This window comes from Alexandromys fortis, unplaced genomic scaffold (assembly GCF_014885135.2).
Source record: "Alexandromys fortis isolate MF-2015 unplaced genomic scaffold, M_Fortis_MF-2015_v1.1 scaffold_8_9099976_23576923, whole genome shotgun sequence".
NCBI classification, from domain to species: Eukaryota; Metazoa; Chordata; class Mammalia; order Rodentia; family Cricetidae; genus Alexandromys; species Alexandromys fortis.
The window spans coordinates 6,859,820-6,879,250 of NW_026067899.1; the positions used below are offsets into that span (position 1 = coordinate 6,859,820).

Consider the following 19,431-nt stretch of genomic DNA (forward strand, 5'->3'; position numbering starts at 1 on the left):
AGGGGGTTGGGGTGAAGGAAGCCCCCAGCTAAACACTTATGTGGTTAAACATTTGGTGCCCACATGGTGGCACCTTCTTCCCAAAGGAGGTTTCAGAACCTTTCACATGTGGGTGGAGGAGGCAGTTTATAACATCTAAAGGGCTTTAGCCCACTCTGGGATCTTCTCCATTCCCCAGTTTCACTGGGGTGTAACAACCCTCAATTTCCAGCCTTGGAGCTGTACCATGCTTGCCATGGTGATGGTGGTGGTGATGGTGGTGGTGGTGTGTGTGTGTGTTTTAGAGTTCTGTAAAGGAATAGCACTGACAAAATGAATATATAATAAGATGGGATTTATTAGATTGACATGCAGGAGGTGTCCTGGTAGCCCAACAATGACCATCTCAATCCACGAGGCTAGATTCTCAGCAGTCCCAACCTGGTGCTGGAAGCCGGAAGAAACCCCCGAGAACTGCTGGTCTTTATCTACATCGGAATCCTGAAGAAGTTGGTTCTGATATCAGCAAAGGAATGCCTCAGCGTCAGGATAGATAAGTTTGCCTGTTGGGGAATATTATTTTAAGGTGTGTTGCTTTTGTTTATGCTGCATTTGTTTAACTCTGTGAAGCTGTGATTCTTTGCCTATCTAAAACACCTGATGGCCTAATAAAGAGATGAATGACCAATGGTGAGGCAGGAGCAAGGATGGGGGCGGGGGGGGGGCTGGCAGGCAGAGAGGATAAATAGGAGAACCAAGGAAGAAAAGGAGCAAGAGAACAAAAAGAGGACATCAGAGGCCAGCTACTCAGCCAGTCACAGAGAAAGAAGTAAAGAAAGGTATACAGAAATAGAAAAGGAAAAAGCCCAGAGGCAAAAGGTAGTCAGGATAATTTAAGTTAAGGAAAGCTGGCAAGAAATAAACCAAGCTAAGGCCAGGGATTCATAAATAGGAACACCTCCATGTGTGATTTATTTGAGAGCTGGGTGGTGGGCACCCCAGAACAGTCAAAAGACTAAAACATCAACAACACTTGCCACACAGCGTGAAAACGAAGAGCTAAAAAGCAAAGTTCCTTCTATGTCATTAAACCTGGTCTTCCACCAGCAGGTGCCCTCACTTTTAGGGTGAGTCTTCCTGCTTCAAACACTCTCATAAAGTAAACCCCTCACAGGAGAGTGTCCAGCAACTTGGATTTCCATTGACTCAAGCTGACAGGCAAGATTAGCCATCACAGGCTTTTATTAAACCACAAGCCACAATGAGCCCTTCTCTTGTATGCTGCTTCCACCAGGTAGCCTGCCGACGTGAAAAGCAAAGTCACTATTTTACATACAGTGATGGAAACAGACAATGTCGTTCTCATCTTCTACGTTGTTCCCTTAACCACACATTCTACAAAGCTGAAAAGTAAAGGTTAAATCAAGGTTATCCAGCTAGCGATTAATTTCTTAATGCTAAACCTAGTGTTCCATTCATTACTCTATCTTTATTAGCTTAGACGTCATGCCTGGCATGTAGTATGAGTTCAAAATTTGTAGAGCACAGATTAGTGTCTAAGCCAAGCTATCATGGCTTCTAAGAAGCTTGTTTAATAAACCATTTGCTCAGAACATAAGGCAGGGAAAAGAATTCGAAGAACTTGGATTAAGGTTGCTCTTGGTAGCTCTCATTCTGACCTCCTGAATTAAATTACAAATTGAAACGCGGCTGCTTAGAACCCTGCCGCTGGTGTGTTGCCGCAGCAAATGAGAAGCTTTCCATGTCTAACGCCATCTCTGGCACGTTTATTTTCAGAAAAGCGAGTTTCGTTTGCCAAATACTCAGGAGACACTTGGAATTCTGAAACTTGGTGTTTGCGGTCTTAAGAAATCACAGCACCAAGCTCAGAGAAGCGTGGGATATAGCTGGGAAGCCAATTAGCACTCATTTCAATTAGTGTTGTTGAACTTCAGCTACAAATTAGGGCCTGTTCTTGGCCCTCTCAGGAACCTTCTAACATTTAACCTCGCCTCCCTTCAACCCTGATCCAGACATTGGTGAGGCCATCCCGTGTTACAGATGATGAAATGTCAGGATGCGGACCTTCGACTGGAGTATGGTACCCCTAAATCTATCACAACGAAGAGGAGGGGGGAGGGGCAAGGATTCGATAGCATAATCAAATTTTAGTACTTATCACAGGTTAGCTAATGTGTTTTTAACTTAACTAGCATTATTAGCAAGCAAATAAGTGTTCACTTAAATGAGAAAAAGATTTCAGCTGGGCTGTGACGACTGGACTTGGAATGTTTCTATATTGTCTAAATAATTGGAATAAATATTGCTTGTAATGAAACCATACAGTAGTGGAAACAGTGGTTAGATTTCTTTAAACTCTGTCACGGCTATTCATTTGAATTTGATGCTGGGTATCTCTCATGGCCTGGGGGAAACTGATGTGATATTAATGATAGCAAATATGTTTTCTGAAATTACTACACCCTATATGTCCTATGTATATTGTTGAAGTAAGAGCGGCAGGGCTGCGTCCCCGGCACCCGGCCGCCCGCATGGCTAGCTTATGCCCGAAATAATTACACGGAAACTGTATTCTTTCAAACACTGCCTGGCCCGGCTAGTTCCAGCCTCTTATTGGCTAGCTCTTACATATTGTTCTAACCCATTTCTAATATTCTGTGTAGCCCACGAGCTGGCTTACCAGGGAGGATCTTAACCTGCGTCTGTCTGGAGTGGGAGAATCATGGCGACTCTCTGACTAAGCTTCTTTCTCCCAGAATTCTCTTCTGTTTTCTCCACCCACCTAAGGGTGGGCCTATCAAGGGGCCTAGGCAGTTTCTTTATTAATAAGAAATCACTCCCACATCAGTATATATTAGCTTTTTTCATCAGCACACGATACTTTGAGTTACAGGATATTATCCCCACTCCCATTTTCAAGATGTGAGCATTGCAACACAGAGGTTAAGGAACTTCTCCAATCTTACACAACTCATATAAGACACATGCAAGCAGCCCACCTTCTCGATGCAGGTTCTTCAGTCCTACGCACAACAGCCATGGTCTCTGGGATCTCTAGAGTCTCATTCATAGTTGAGGGGGCAAACTAAGTTTGTTTAGCTAAATATGTTAAGAATAGTGCTGGTAAATCAGACAGCAGGGTTTTATTATAGAACATGAAGATGAAACCCTTCATCTATCCACACCCCCCCCCCTAAAATCTGGTAAAATTTAAATTAGAAAAAAACAGAAAAATAATAAATTAGTTAATTTAAAAAATATATAATCTTTCCCTCTCATTTAGCACTAGAAATGTCCATGAACAAGAAGGTAATAACCAAATTTCAAAAGCATCCTTTAAGATTCCTAAAGCTAAGCATTTAATCAGTCAAGTTAAAGCATCATCACTTGAGAGAAAAGTACCAAAGCCAGCAAAGATCAATGATAACAGAACAGTAAAGTTCGGTGTGACTTAACCCATACCTCATTTTAATTAGAATACTACACAGTTTTCAAAAGCTTGAAAGTCAATATAAAGGTAAAAGAAACATGTCAAACATTTATTTAGCACATTAGTGAAGGAAACAGGGGTGGCTCAACTCAGTTCCAGTTTCCAGCGGAAACAGGAAGGGCCACCAAGCATAAACATCAAAAGTGTGTTCTTTAGAGTATGTATAAACCACCTCCCAATTCACTCAAGCTCAGAAATAAACAGTGAGAACAACAACATGGCCAATGTTTAGTCTTTAAGACACAGGAAGTCCTGTCTCACTGTATGGTGAGCTCTCAGTCTTACAGAGATGTTAATTGACTCTGTAAGCTTCGTTGCTAAGATCAACACAGGGAGAGCCATTCCATACTGAAAACCAACTCAGTCAGAAATTAACTTAAGTAAACATTCATCAACAATGTCAAAAAGTCTCTTTTATTCCAGATATCTAAAAATTGTTACTTTCGGTTGTCTTAGTCTGAGCCTAAGGAATTAGAGTCAAGAAATTTATCTCAATAAAGTTCTTTGTCGTTTCTACAAGTTAGGGTAAATTCTTTTCTCCTCATTGTCTCTAAAATATGAAGTTTTGGGCCTGCCAAGTGAGAAATGAATGATTTGCAGTCAGCTCCCTGAAACATATCAGAGCAGTTCTCAGGGACAATTTTAAGGGCATCGAGTTTGTTATCCAGTACATTTGGTTTTTCACAGTGGGTCAGGCAGAACTAACAAAATGGTATTTACTCCTAACACACAGCACACACAGAAATGATTTTGGTCACACCAGTAATTTGATAAAAACAACAGCAGGGCGGGCTGGGTGGTGGTGGTCTGTGCTTTTAATCCTGGCACTCAGGAGGCAGAAGCAGGCAGATCTCTGTAAGTTTGAGGCCAGCCTGGTCTACAAATTGACTTCGAGGACAACCAGGACTGTTACAAAGAGGAAACCTTGTCTCAAACACACACATACACACACACACACACACACACACACACACACACACACAAAACAACAACAACAGAAAGCAAGCACAGTTGCAGATTCTTTTGTGACTGTGTGTTGAAATGTAGTTATCACTTTGTTAAAAAGCAGGAAGACTTTGTTAAAAAGCAGTAACACGCTGGTCCTGAATACTGAGGCCTCTAGAAAAATGAGTTTCTAGTTATAAGTGTCTTCTTTCAGTTTGCAGAGGCACAATTCACCAAACTGAGTAGGGAGAGAGCTAGAAGAAAGAAAAGAGGCTTTCTATGCATTCGTCAAAAAGAAAGACCATGTGAAAAATAGTATCGAGTTATATTTCTCACTCATATTTAAATCTAAATCCTAAGATAGCAATTCATTTTCATTCTTTCAAGGAAAACATCAAACAAATAAAAATAATGCCATTATGTGGTACTCCAGTAGACACTTCCATTGTTTTCCAGTTTGACACGATTAGATATCATAACATATTCATCCATCAGAAAAAACTCAGTCATAGTATCCATTTGTGGTTTTCTCTTCAGTCTAGGTACTGTGTATTTCCTGTAAACTCTAGATGAAAAGGAAAGCTCTGGAACCTTGTGAAAGGGACTGTGTTTTAGGCAGGATCTTAAAGAACCACTGGCTGTCCTCAAGATTTCCTCTAGGGACTGCAGAGATGTAAGGACTTCCCACATCAATCACCAAGCCTGGTGAGCTATAAATCACACAGAACCCAGACAGATGGTAGAAACAGAAAACCAAGTCCCATAAGTTGTCTTCTGACCTCTACTGGCATCTACTCATGATATACCAATGTGCATGCCCCAATGACAAAATAAATGAATTAGTATAATAAAATGCTTTTAAAAAATCAAAATTGCTGGGCAGTGGTGGTGCATGCCTAGGCGGATCTCTGTGAGTTTGAGGCTAGCCTGGTTACAGGACAGCTAGGGCTGTTACACAAAGAAACCCTGTCTCAAAGAAAAAAAAACAAATCAAAGCATCTGCCTTCTGAGTACTGGGATTAAAGGTGTGTACTACCACCGCCCAGCACACACCTGAATTTTTAAAACTAGTATAATTTCTTTTTTAGATTTACTTATGATTCTATCTATAAATTTGATTCTTACACGCACAGTCTTCTGATTTGTTGGTTTCTGTGAGAAACCACTTACTTTTTTTTTTTTTTTGGGAATTCTCAGAATTTGTGTTTATCTAATTGTTTATCCTCAATAATGTGACTAACCCAAAGCCCTGCTCTCTTAAGAAATGTTGTAGCAATCACTTTAATGCTTTCCAAAGCTATGAAAATTGTTTGTCAATGAGGGCTAGGGATTTCCACTATCATAGACACAGAGAGCTTCAATCTCTGGCTGTCCACTTTCTGCTGTCGGTCACAGCATGGAAACCCTCATGCTCTAGTCTTGAGCTCAAGGAGGTAGTCTCTTCCAGAGGAAATGAATGCTTTTCTTTTTGATTTGTGCTTGCAAATAGACAAACATACAAGAGACGAGATTTTTCTACTATCTCTTACTTGACAGAAAACACCATCATGTACTTGACTGGAATGGGCAGACCATGACCAAACTTTAAACCTTTGTAGCCACAGTGGATAATACATCACTGGCTGTGCAATAGCCACACATGTATGCAGTGAGAACAGTCATTTTTCATCCTCCCTAATGTGGTGTGGGGACCCCCAAGCATAAAATCATTTCCATTGCTACTTTATAACTTGCTTTGCTACTGTTATGAGTCATAATATAAATATTTGTGCTTTCTGGTGATCCTAGGCAACCCTATGATAGGGTTGTTTAACCCCAAAGGGGGTCACGACACACAGGTTGAGAACACTGTTAAGGCAGCTACTTTCTTAATCAGTTCAAAATAGCTTTGTCGTTCTAATGCCGATGTAGTTGGATGTGGGATCCAAAGACTTGTGAGATAAAGACTTCTTCATAGAGTCTGATGCTATTGGGAGGTGACCTGAGCTTTAAGAGGTCAGGCCTAGCAGAGGGAACTTGAATATTGGGGATGTTCCCTCAAAGAACGATGTTCCTTTAGGAAGTGATTCAGAGATGAGCTGGGTGCCCATCCAAGGTGGTTGAAAAAGAAAATCAAAGTCCTTTTAGAACCAAGGCGTACCAAGTAGGCCCATAGGAACAAGTGGGACACTCAAAACAAATGCAGGCTTTACACTTGGGCCTGTTCTTTGTCCCCTGGCTTGCTTGGGGTTCCCTAAGAGGTAAGCAACTTTGCACAACAGGTGTTCCCTTCATGATGTTCTGATTCACCAAAGGCCCAAAGCAACAAGGCCAAATGACTCTCGGCTGAAACCTCAGGCCAAAATAAGACCTCCTCTATATAAGTTCATGATCTTTGGACAATGTTGTCATGGTTGTGGAAATAGGAGTAACACAGAGAGCCAGTCATTTCTGTATCTGTGTGGCCCAATTAAGGAAAGGCAGAGATGGACTGGCACACTCTGCCAAGAAACAGAAAGAAGCAAAAGGACAGATGAGAAAACGAGCAAACCCAAGAAATGCAGGCTTGACTGCAGTAAAGTTCTAGTGTAGCTTGGGATTCTCACAGGACACAGGAAGAGAAGTGTTTGGTTTAAACAGTTCTGAGTTTCACATCTTGTAATCGGCCATCGTTAGTCATGGCTGAAGAGTCTCTTTGGGCACCCTACAGTGGCAGCTTCCAAGAATGGTGAGGCATAACGAAAAAATTGTGGTAAAACCTGGCTTTCATATAACTATCAAGAGGGTCTCAAAGAGATGGGACTTGCCATTGAAGAAAGTAACTGATAAATGTGTTTCAAAAGTAACCATCATCATCACCACTGTGTCTGCCCATGTGTATGATATATGTCGGGCCATGATATGTGTGTGGATGCGTGTGCAGAGCACAGATGTGGCGGGAGGAGGTCATTCCTCCCACTGTTATGTGAATACTGGGGACCCAGCTCATGCCGCCAAGCCTGTACCCCTTACTTGCTGAGCCAAATGTGATTTTAAGAGCGCACAAGGAACTCAGCAGTAAAAAAACAAGGACTTCTTGAAGTTTGCAGGCAAAATGGATGGAAATAGAAAACACTATCCTGAGTGAGGTAAGCCAGACCCAAAGAGAGGAACATGGGATGTACTCACTCATATTTGGTTTCTAGCCATAAATAAAGGACATTGAGCCTATAATTCGGGTTCTTAGAGAAGCTAAATAAGAAGGAGAACCCAAAGAAAAACATATAGGCATCCTCCTGAATATTAACCTTCATCAGATGATGAAAGGAGACAGAGACAGAGACCCACATTGGAGCACCGGACTGAAATCTCAAGGTCCAAATCAGGAACAGAAGGAGAGAGAGCACAAGCAAGGCTCAGGACCGCGAGGGGTGCACCCACACACTGAGACAATGGGGATGTTCTATCGGCAACTCACCAAGGCCAGCTGGCCTGGGTCTGAAAAAGCCTGGGTTAAAACCGGTCTAGCTGAACATAGCGGACAAAGAGGACTACAGAGACCTCAAGAACAATGGCAATGGGTTTTTGATCCTACTGCACGTATTGGCTTTGTGGGAGCCTAGGCAGTTTGGATGCTCACCTTACTAGACCTGGATGGAGGAGGGTGGTCCTTGGACTTCCCACAGGGCAGAGAACCCTGATTGCTCTTTGGGCTGACGAGGGAGGGGGATTTGATTGGGGGAGGGGGAGGGAAAGGGGAGGCGGTGGTGGGGAAGAGACAGAAATCTTTAATAAATAATAAAAAAAAAGAGCGCACAAGGAGGCACTCAGTAAATGAAAGAATGTTGAAGTAAGATGGCTAGATCAGATACAAAAGTGATTCATGTCCTTAGGGCCAGTCCTTTCTACTAGACAAACTCTTTACATCTCTGCCTAATAAAAATCCTCAAGTTAAAGCCAAGTGTGGTTACATACTTGGGAGGCCAAAGTCGGAGCACTGGCACTAGTTGAGACCAGCTTGGGCTGCACGGTACCAGGTTACATAACAAGACTTTACTCAAAAGAAAAAAAAAAGTATAACTCCAAAGGTTACCATGTGACTTTACAATCTGCGTTGTTTTTCTTTTTTAGCCAGTTTCCTTGTTTAGTCGGCATGCATTCGCTGAACACAGTACTGCATTCACAGATCCACGGTGAAGAGTGCATGGTCAAGAAAGGCCATAACTGCCGCAGAGGTAAATTATCATTCGCTGAACCTGTTAGATGATGCTCCATTTGGTAATGGAAGAACACACCATTCTTTTTGCTTTATAGCCAAGGCTTCAAAATCTTTCTTAGCAATTTTAGACATTTATAAACAGGAATTCTGTGTCTTCAAATTAGCCCAAGTACTAATATTTCTTTGACAGAAGATCTACACTGTTTATCAGAAGCTTATCTTCAATCTGAATGTCAGCTGTCACCAGCCAGGTGATGCCAAAATGAAATTACTTAAAGTCACCGAGGTCAAGATTAGAGAGCTAGCCATAGCGTTAGACAGGAATCCAACCGATGCACTATCAACTCTGGGTGCAGAGAGAGTGTTTGAACACATCCCTTTTTACAGGGGATAATGTAGAATACAACTTGAGTTCAGGGAAACTCAGGGATGTCCCGACATGTTAGAAGAGGTGATTAAACAGGCCATGGAACTGGCTTCTAGGAGCCCTAGGGTGAGAAAAATTCTGAACAGAAGCTGAAAGAGTTTGAGAAACACCAAGATTAAAGAACCGCAGCCAATTAGTGTACACAGCCCCAGGGGACCAAAAGCTGGGGAACAGCCTCCTCTCTGGAACCTACCTGGAGGATGACCGGCTTGGAAAATGCAGTGACCAACCTCTGTGACCCACAAAGGTGTGTGCTTATGGTAGCTTGTGGCAAAGCTAGCCACAACCAGATCTTTACTCCCAAATACCTTGGGGCAACACAGTTTATGAGAGGACTAGAACTGAATAATGTAAGACTATTCATGAGCTCAAATTAAGCAATTATATGTCTGAACCCCACTACTGCCTTAGCAAGATGGGTGACTCAGCCAAATGTGGGCTGTTTAAACAGATCCCGGAGCATTTATACCCAGGGCTGGAGAGGTGAATAAAACTGTAACATAGGACAAAAAAATTCACGAAGCCGTTCCTCAGATTTCAGGCTTAACCAAGAGGTAAGCCTGCACTGGTATGCATTTTTGAGATCCCAGGTTTTTATTTGTTTTCCTTTTATGTATGACTTAAGATGTATTGGTATATTAATGGTATTTAGATGTATTGATATATTAATGGTATTTAGGTTCTGTTTTAAAGTCCATGCTATAAAAAATTAAATAGACATAAACCGGCCATGGTGGCACACGCACATGAGAAACAAGACCCTCACTCTGTGATAACAAATCGGAGATTAGTGGAAATGAAACCCTTTTTAATATACCATCGGTCAGAAGGAACACTGGCACAGAAAAGACAAAATGGCTCTTGTGTTGATTTGGTGTAAGACAGTGGTCTTTAAAGTTGCCAATCGTGGGAACTTCCTTCTCTCTTTTCTCCAAAGGCTGGTACTCTAGAGAGGGGCAACCTTTGCGTTCTTCTAGAACAGCCCCTTCCCAAACTCCCCATTCTACTTGTTCAGCCTTATCTAAAGAACATTCTGGAGCTTGAGGATGCTACTTCTCCTTCCTTCCCTTTTCTCTTTTTATTGTGGGCTCAGTTCACAGCATATGGCCTGCAAACTTCTAACACTCCTCAGACAGCCGGATAACAGACACCAGCTGGGGCAGAGAGGGGCCTGCGCCTTCTGCTCATCTGTGACTTTTTGATGGGCTCTAAGTGCACCTCGTACTGAAAATGGACCACAGAGATTCTTTCTTACTTATGTATGATGCCAGCATTCCAGAAATGGAAACAGGAGGATTAGGACTTCTGGATCATCCTCAGTGACAGAAGTTCAAGGTGAACCTGGCCTACATAAAACCCTGTCTCAAAAACACACACACACACATATACATCCATCCATCCATATATACACACATACATATACACATATATGTATATACATATCTATGCACATATGAGATATATGTGTATAGCCCAAAAATGGACAAAGGATAAGAGACCCCTAAACAAGAACAATGGGAAACATTATTAGTCGAGGGAGGCTGCACAATAGGAAAGCACGAGCCCGCTCATCTGGCAATGCATGTAGAGAGAAGCTGTGTACAGGCGGCGTTGTTTTAGCGGGGTTTGAAGAGTGAAATACCACTAAGAAACATGGAAAGGAACATGCTCGTTACACTTGGTTAATAACAGCAGCAGAAAACCCTCAGCCAATGTTCATAAATGACTTATGTCCAATAATACTCTGGAATCTCAACTTTCGGGAAGTTCAAAGGGAAATACTCTAGGGTCACCCCCAAAGCTTCCCCAGATCTCTCTGTATTCACAAAATGACCAGTGTTTACTGTCACACAGGGGAAATCCACGTCCTTCTCCAGCCACTTCGCCGTGTCCCCATGATGCCTGCTTAATGCCATCTTATTTACATTCCCCTTCCAGGTCTACGTAGTACTTCAATAGTGCTTCACCGTGAGCTGGGGACCTCGTATGCAAATGCTTGCCAGTTGGGTGTTTGTGCCCGATTGTGACAACAGGCCAGCTGTGCAGAAAGCTAAGGCTTTCCATTTGTATTGTGTGTTTGGCCTTGAGTCCCATGTTAATTCTTGACAAAAACAAATATCTGGATATGGCATCACATGTTTCTCACTGGCATAAGACCAAAGATACTTAAATGCGAAAGAAAAGTTAGTCCTGAAGCATGATTATGGCACATTTTACCCTGGCATTCAGTAAGAGTCACGCTACAAATCTTGTAGAGATTGTCAACTTGACCTGCATTCCAGGGACATTTTTCTTTACCTTAGAAAGAAAATTAGTGGATTGGTGAGGTGGCTCAATTGGGAAAGTACTTGACATGCCATAATAAAAACCTGAGGTCTGATGACAAGCACCCACTTAAAAATGCCAAACAGCAAAGGCCTGTAATCCCAGTGTTTCAAAGCGGAGGCAGGAGGACTCCTGAGGTGCACTGGCCAGCCAGTTTTGCCCAGCTCGTGAGTGAGTTCCAGGTTCAATGAGAGACAGTCTTTAACAACAACAGGAAAAAGGTGTGGGGATTGAGAAAGACACACAGGTTTGATCCCTGACATCCACTTGTATGTGTACTTGCCATGTACAGCCTCACACATTCATGCACCCAGAGAAAGAAAGGGAAATAGTCAATGTTTGACAATCAGATTAAAATTGTTCTCCTCAGATGAGTAACTCTTGGCAACTCTTAGTTTCCTGTAAACACTGTTTTAGCTTCACACCCAATTCTCATATTATAGATTTTATTGATATAAAATTTAAGTACTTTCTTACTTACCTATCATTCATTTTATTCACTATGGAAAACTATATTAATTTCTAAGTACTTAATATTTTTCTAAATATCTTGTCTAATAATTCCTAGAATGTAATTAGAAACTATAGCACCTGTTTTCAAAGCCCTTGAACGTGGTGAGGTTTGCTTCCTAGACCAGAATATGGCTGTCTTTACGAATACACCATGTGTCCGTAAAAACATATTGGTGTCTTGCTCTATAAATGTCAAGTAGGTTATGGTGGGTTCCAGTATCATACGGATCATCTATTTAATTTTAATTTTTTTTCTTTTACTGTTTGCTTTTGTCTAGTCCAGTAGAACCACAGGGAATATATCTCCCTGGTTTTGACCCCATAAAGTTCTATGTTTTAAAGAGAAGATGAAAATAAACTAACAAACACAAATCAAAAACAAAACAACAAAAGGGAGGGGCTAAAGGAAAGAGGGAAGGACCCCCCCTGTAACTATCTCCAGGAGTGTAGAATAAAGAGCGAAAGAAATGACTCACTGATTCTGCATTGGAAAGTGACATTCTGGTTTTGTGGTTCTGGCTTTTTTTTTTTTTTTTCTTTGTAAGAAGCAGGCACTGGAACATGTTTACTTGACGACTGAATGCAACAATCAGGAAAAAAAAAAAAAAGAACCTCAAACGAAAACTATTAGGAGCAACCCCACACTTCAGCGTTCAAGGGAGGATTCCCTCCAGGGACAGGAATGTGGGTGAGGATGAGAAAGCCTCTCGCCCTCCCTGAGGCACCTTTAGCATCAGCAATCACACTTTCCTCCCTCCCCTTCCCAAGGAAGGTGAGCCGCTGCCTCTTGTTCTGCCCCATCAAGAATAAACACATTCCGTTTGGCGCTTCTGTAGGCTTAAGGCAAGGGTAACTGACTCAGTTATCCTCAGGAGCTGCCATGGTATGGGCACGCGATGTCATCATTCTACTCTGTGCATGACTATTAAGTGACTCAGACTGCTCATTCGCTTCTCTCTCTCTCTCTCTCTCTCTCTCTCTCTCTCTCTTATCTAGCCTCTGTCCTGGCATATAGAAGCGTGGAGCAAAGACCCGCAGGGTGCTGTGTTTTGGTTCCTGCTTGGCTGTGTTGACTTCTGCTCTTGGGGTCCTTGTGTTGGGTCCAAGTGTTGGGTTTATTTTGACCCGATGGCTGCCCTTGTCCTGATTCCAGGCTTCTCTATTTATGTTCGCCGGCTCTCAACAACCTCCGGAAACTTCTGGCAAAAGATTCTACACAGAAGTAGGGATACTGCTAGCCTCCTCTCACCAAGAACCCAGCTCTGCTTTATAATGTCATGGCTCCAAACTGCCTTGCCTTGAAAGCCTCAGGGCAGGGCACAGGTACTCCAAAGTTCTCAAGGTATCCCAGGGTTACCTGAACTTTTCTGTCATTTCTCTTTGGAAGAGGAAAGAAGAGGTTCTACATAGAAGAGATTATCCCCCTGGCTTCTGACCGTTTTTCCTTATATTTTGCTTCTTCCTTTCTGGCAAGCACTTGGATTCAGCTATGGCCTCTTTCTTGAGATAGCACACGGGTCTGTGAGCTTAACCTTAAGGTATTGTGTTTTCTACTTATTGGAGGAAAGCAATATGATATAGGGGAACCAGGCATGTGCTCTAAATGCGTGTCCCAGCATTATTGGGTCCTGCAAATGACAAAGCATGAAGGCATATCTTGTGCCAATCACAGACTTTCTGTGACAGCTGTTTCAGTGTCCAGCATCCGGGAACACACTTGCTTTTAGCATCAAGGTAGAAATGTGTACTGTTTGTGTGTGTGTGTGTGTGTGTGTGTGTGTGTGTGTGTGTGTGTGTGTTAGGAGTGGGGATGGGGAGAATAGATTGTTCTTTGCCTCTAAAATAATAAATGAGGAGAGTTGTATGAGAACTGCTTAAATGAAGATGTAGCAACTTGTCTCAAATAGCTGCACTGTAGGCTTTTAAAAAACACACCTATGAGTTCATATAACACTAGATCCAAAGTGCAAGAGACAGGGCAGCATCCAGAGCTCATCTTCCCGCTTTACTCAGGGCTGAAGACCACACAAGCACACAGCTATAGATGTATGACAATTAGGACTTCCGTAGACTGCCCCAGGGACCAGAAAAGGCTCACTTCCAAAGTCACAGAATCCCATGTGTTTAAGACATGGTGGCTCTGTAAAGTGGCTATCAAAAATAGTTCTTTACATTTCCTTCCCTACTCCCGTGGGGCATGGGAGGAAGATACAATTATTGTCTTTCCTGACAATTTGCAAGGATCAACGATTTCACTCCTCAGGGTGTGGATGGACTTTTTTACAATATGCTTTGCAAAAAAAAAAAAAAAAGATTTTATTTTTAATGTTTATGTGTTATGCCCTAGAACTTCAATAATAAATACATACTAAATATTGGCTTTAATTATTTATTAATTGCTATTACATGTAAAATTTTGTGAAGAAATATTAATAGTTTTGGGTATATAGTTTTGTTGCTATTGTTTGTTTGATAAGACAGATCTACTCTGTAGTCCAGGTTGTCATTAAAATCCTCATGAACTCCAGACTAACCTCAAATTTAGGAGTCTCTTGACATGAAATCCGGGATGCTGGGAATGCAAGCATGTACCACCACACCCAATTCCAACATTAAATAGATTTTAGGATTTAAAGGTTGAAGTATTACTAAGAATAAGAAAGACTCAGCAAAAAATTGATACTCAATGAAAAATAGAAATGAAGACATATAGTTTAAAAGCTTGTGGTGGGCTCCGCATGTCAAGCATACCTTTCATTTCAACGCTGGGGTCGGTAAGGCAGAAGGATCTCTGTGAGTTTGAGGTCATTCTGTTCTACATAATATGGTCCAGGACAGTCATGGGCTGTCTCAAAACAAAACCACAAACAAATAAATAGATAAAATGAAAAAAATAAAACAATAGCTTGAAAGAACAATAGATTAGGACAGGCAGATAAAGAATCAAGGCTGATCTAGGATATACAGTGAGACCATGTCTCGACTTTATTATTATTATTATTATTAGTAGTAGTAATAGGAGAGGTAGGAAAATATTAATAAAAGAAGATTTTAATGAACTTTCATAATTTAACATTATGGAGATGTCTTACTGTAGATGAATGTCCAAAGTCAGAAGAAAAATAGTGTAGATTTGATAGTTATTAGAAACAGGTGCCAAATCAGCCACTTGATAGAAAATGCTTCTCATTTCAGCACTGATGAGGTTGAGGCAGGAGGATTGTGAGATTGAGGCTAGCCTGGAAAGAAAACCTGTTTTTGTTTGTTTTTTAAGTAAAACAAAACAGATACTAGGTGAAATCATGAAAAGTTAATAAGCTTCCTCAAATACCAAAATATGAAGATTAAATCCATATTAGGAAAAAAACTCAACAAATAAATTTCATTCACTTAGAAGTAATTCTCTAACTTAGAAGTGATTATCTAACTGCCAATCAAACACACAATGAAAGCACTATAAATAAAACATAGCTGTATAAATAACTAACAAATAACAATTATTATCATTACTATTTACAGTGCTGAAGGTGGAACCAGTTCTCTCTAATATGCTAGCCAAGTCCTCCACCAGAGAACGGTAGCCACCCTTATTAGTAAGCATGTCATTATCAGCCAAGGGCTCATCAGCAAAAGAAACATGTGTTTGTTCATTCATTGTCACAAGGAGGACTTCTTAGCTTCTTGGTTCTCAACTCTGATATTCCTAAGGTCCTATACTTTGCTGTGGAAGGCCATGCCCCTGAAACAATTAACTGGACTTATTCAAGAAAAAGTCGGGGGTAGACACTGTTCCATTGAGTTGAAGTGACCAAGCCCTTTGGTCCCTAACCTGAGAGAAAGGCTGTAGGGAAGAACAAACAGAACAGGCTTGCCTCCAGTGACAGTGGGGAGTCCTGTGTGTCCACCCTAAGTTCACACAGAGAAACCACTGTCTACGACAGCAGAATGAGCCTGCGCAGTAGGTGCCATCCGACACAGAAAGCCAAGGACCAGCCCTTTCCTAATGGCCTTCCTTCTCTTTCTTCCTCTCTCTCTCTCTCTTTCTTTCTCTCTCTCTCTCTTTCTCCCTCTCTCCCTCCCTCCCTCCTTCCCTCCCTTCCACCTTCCTTCTTTCCTTCCTTCCTCCTCAGTCTCCTCCTTCTTTTAGGATTGAGACCTGGGTTGCAAATACTAGCCAAGCACGGTACTGCTGAATCACATCTTAAGCGGCAGTTGAGTCTGCATTTTAAACCACCATATGGGCCAGGAAGATGGCTGCATGAGTAAAGGCACCAGCCGCCGAGTCTGAAGACCTGAATTCCATCTCCAGGGCCCACATGGTGGAAGTCGAGAAATGATTCCCAAAAGAGGCCCTCTGATGTTATGGCATGTGCAACCCCAAGCCCATATATATCATACACACACATACATACACAACCACAAATAAAAGCCAATGTAATTGAAATATTTTTCAATACCACAAATTGTACTGAGCACATGTTGGCTCCCTTAGAGAATAATTTCTATACAGAGTATGTCCTCTCCCCACACTCTCAGCCCTTGTTTAAAGGAGACGGAACTGGAGATGTTTGGGGGAATGTAGGGGGAATGTGCCGGGAGAGTTAAATTTCTCAAGGTCACAGAGATGTTCTGTGTCTTAGGATATGAGTATGTTTCTCCCACTCACAGCCTGACACGTGCTTAAAAAGAAAGGTACAGAGACCTCGGGGCAACTTAAATAACGAGAGAGTGCTTAGCTCCTGCTGCTGATTATTGCTATACCTGCTTTTATAAAACTGCTCAATGATTGACATTTAAACAGCTAGGACACCTGAGATTTAAGTCATTGGGTTCGAAACGCAAGTTCCCAGTGCCATCTGCTGATTTCATCTCACTGAGTACTGGGTTCGTTCACCTGTAAATACAACAGCATAATTACAAGGTCAAGGGGAAGAGATAGAAAAGACATTCTCTAAGCATACTTACATCCCGTCTTACGCTTGCTTCAAAACAGAATAAAAAGTTAATTAAAAAAAAAAAAAAAACAGATAGAGGATCTGGAAGGGGTCAGGATGCATACATACCATCTGCATAAAAAAAAAACTTAGGCAAGTTGGACACCTGTTTTTGGCTGAATGGAAACCTAGTTTTTATTCCTGGAAGACATTAGTTAATAACTAAGCAATGTAGGCAGTTATTGTGGGGGAGATCATTATCTTGAACCACAGCCTACGTTACACCAGGGCTGGCCTTGGTAGTGTGTTAGCATCATCTCTGCCTTAAACATTTCCACAACTCGGATCAACAAAAGACCAGTTGTCTTGGTTACACATGCTACGTTTCAAAAATCGCTCTGCTTCGCTCATGTGCTTCTCCAGCTCGAAATTGTGATTATTCATAATTATGCTAAATGCTAGTCATTATAAATTGGCAGGTACGTATCAGAGGTGGCATGACTGTGACTCACCTTCAAGGGTGCCTGTCAGCAAGACTCTTGTGGTGGAAGGAAGCACCTAAGCTGGAAAAAGTAGAGAATTATTAATCTTGGGGTGTCAGAATGCTTCAGCGGATAGCTGCACACTCATGAATATGTGGGCTATACAAGTTGGGCTTGGTGGGTTATAAAAAAAGTATAAAGGTGGTGAGAAGTTGGGACGGATATGGGTAGTGGGAGGTCTGGGAGAGGCTAAATGAAGGCATTAGGGGTAATTAAAATCAAAATACATTGCATGCAGGTTTGACAGCCTCAAATAATCAATGAAAATATATTTTTAAAACTACAAAACAAACAACAACAAAATAACCCTGGAGAGTCAGAATTTATGACTGATGTTAACTTTTTTTTTTTATTTTGACTATTTAGAGTTAAATAGGCATACTTATTTATTAACTATATAGTAAATATAACTTAATATTTGCATAAATTTCCTTTGTCAAGGGCATACATACTTCATGTGCCCCCGCATTACCTAAAGTTTTCCTTCTTTCACCCAAAGAAGTGTCTCTTTCATGTGTGGGCACATGTGTGGTGAACAATCAATTTTATGCTTTTACTGCTTTGTGGGTGTTAAGGATTGAACCCACATCCTTGAGCATACCAGGTAAGTACTCCACCACCAAGCACTATCTCTAGTCATCATTTAAAATTTTTTGAGAAGGATTTTACTTCAGAGTGTTATAAGGTCGCTTGTTTGTTCCCAGCTGCTCAGCCCCAAAATAATCACACAGAAACCATATTATTTAAATCACTGCTTGGCTCATCAGCTTCTTATTGGTTAACTCTTACATATTAATTTAACCCATTTCTAAGAATCTGTGTATCACCATGTGACTGTGGCTTACTGCGAGACTACAGGGTTTCTCTAAACTCCACCTCTTTCTCCCAGCATTCAGTTAGTTTTCCCCACCTCTATTCCCTGTGCAGGTCCAAGACAGTTTTCTTTATTCACCAATGATATTCACAGCATACAGAGGGGAATCTCACATCATCAGGCTCTATTAGAACTGACTATGGACCCAAGACTAGCCCTGTTAAATAATGATTATGGGTTTTCTCATCAGTAAGATTAAGATAATAATGTTATTTTTAGCATGTTTTTGTGGTGATTAAATATGATTATCTATAAAGTACTTAACATGCGGCCTGAATCTAGCACCTCTGAAAGACTTGATAATGACTGTTATTTACTGCTCCTACTTGCCACTCTTGCAAGTGCTTAATCTCAACCCAGAGATCCACCCACACCACAGTTCTCAGGGCAGCTACTTCTTGTCAGTGCAGAGCGTGTGGCCCAGGACAAGTCTGCATTCTTGCACGATGTCATAGCTCTGAAAGTCAAGTGAACTTACATGGAATTTTCTTGAATGGAAATTCTCCATTATTTTCCAGGTTTTCAACTATGGTAACAGAGTGATATGTAGGGGGGAAAATCAAACCTCTTTTATGAAAATGGATGTGCTTCCCTAAAACCCAACTGCTTCTCCTCAGGAATCCTAAATGACTGAATAACCTGAGTTTGAAATGAACAAGCCTAGGCTTCTACCTGCAGTGGCCTCAGACTCCTTATAGTTGCTAGAGGGAAAATTCTCTGTAGAGTTTGCATGACAGTTTTCTAATATGCAGGTCACTTTTAAGGTCATAGCCATAAGCAATCAGTGGTGATCCAGAGAGGCAGAGACAACCAATGTCAGAGCTGGAGGTGACTGAAACCAGGAACAACAGACTGAAAAGGTGTGGGGTTTGGAAACAGCATAGAGCAGAGGATTTCCTGGAGAAGGCAGTTTAAGAAAGCTATCCTTTCATCAGCCAAGAGATCTGTAGCAAAGGAAAGTCTTTTGGAATTTCATAATCCTAAGCTTTAACCATTGCTCAGTGTTTGTGCACACAGGCTTTAAAAAAAAATCATGATTTGATTTTCTCTAAAAACCTATCTTCAGAAGATAAGAATTTCTCTTGAGTGTATTTGAAGCTCTCAAAACTATTGCCCAAATACCTGCTCTATTACATATTTTTGTGTGTTTGTTTGTTTTTTGACTTTTGCGACAGGGTTTCTCCGTAGCTTTTTTTTTTTTTTT

The 19,431-nt window shown here is 41.4% G+C and overlaps 1 long non-coding RNA gene across 2 annotated transcripts in view; it reads left to right on the forward strand.

Annotated features, from left to right (window-relative positions):
* LOC126489143 (uncharacterized) overlaps positions 1-19,431 on the forward strand; it is a 45,808-nt gene that overhangs the window by 15,243 nt on the left and 11,134 nt on the right. For both annotated transcript variants that reach the window (XR_007588867.1, XR_007588869.1), the window contains exon 3: positions 8,525-8,628. This is a non-coding gene — a long non-coding RNA (uncharacterized lncRNA). The remainder of the gene's footprint in view (positions 1-8,524; positions 8,629-19,431) is intronic.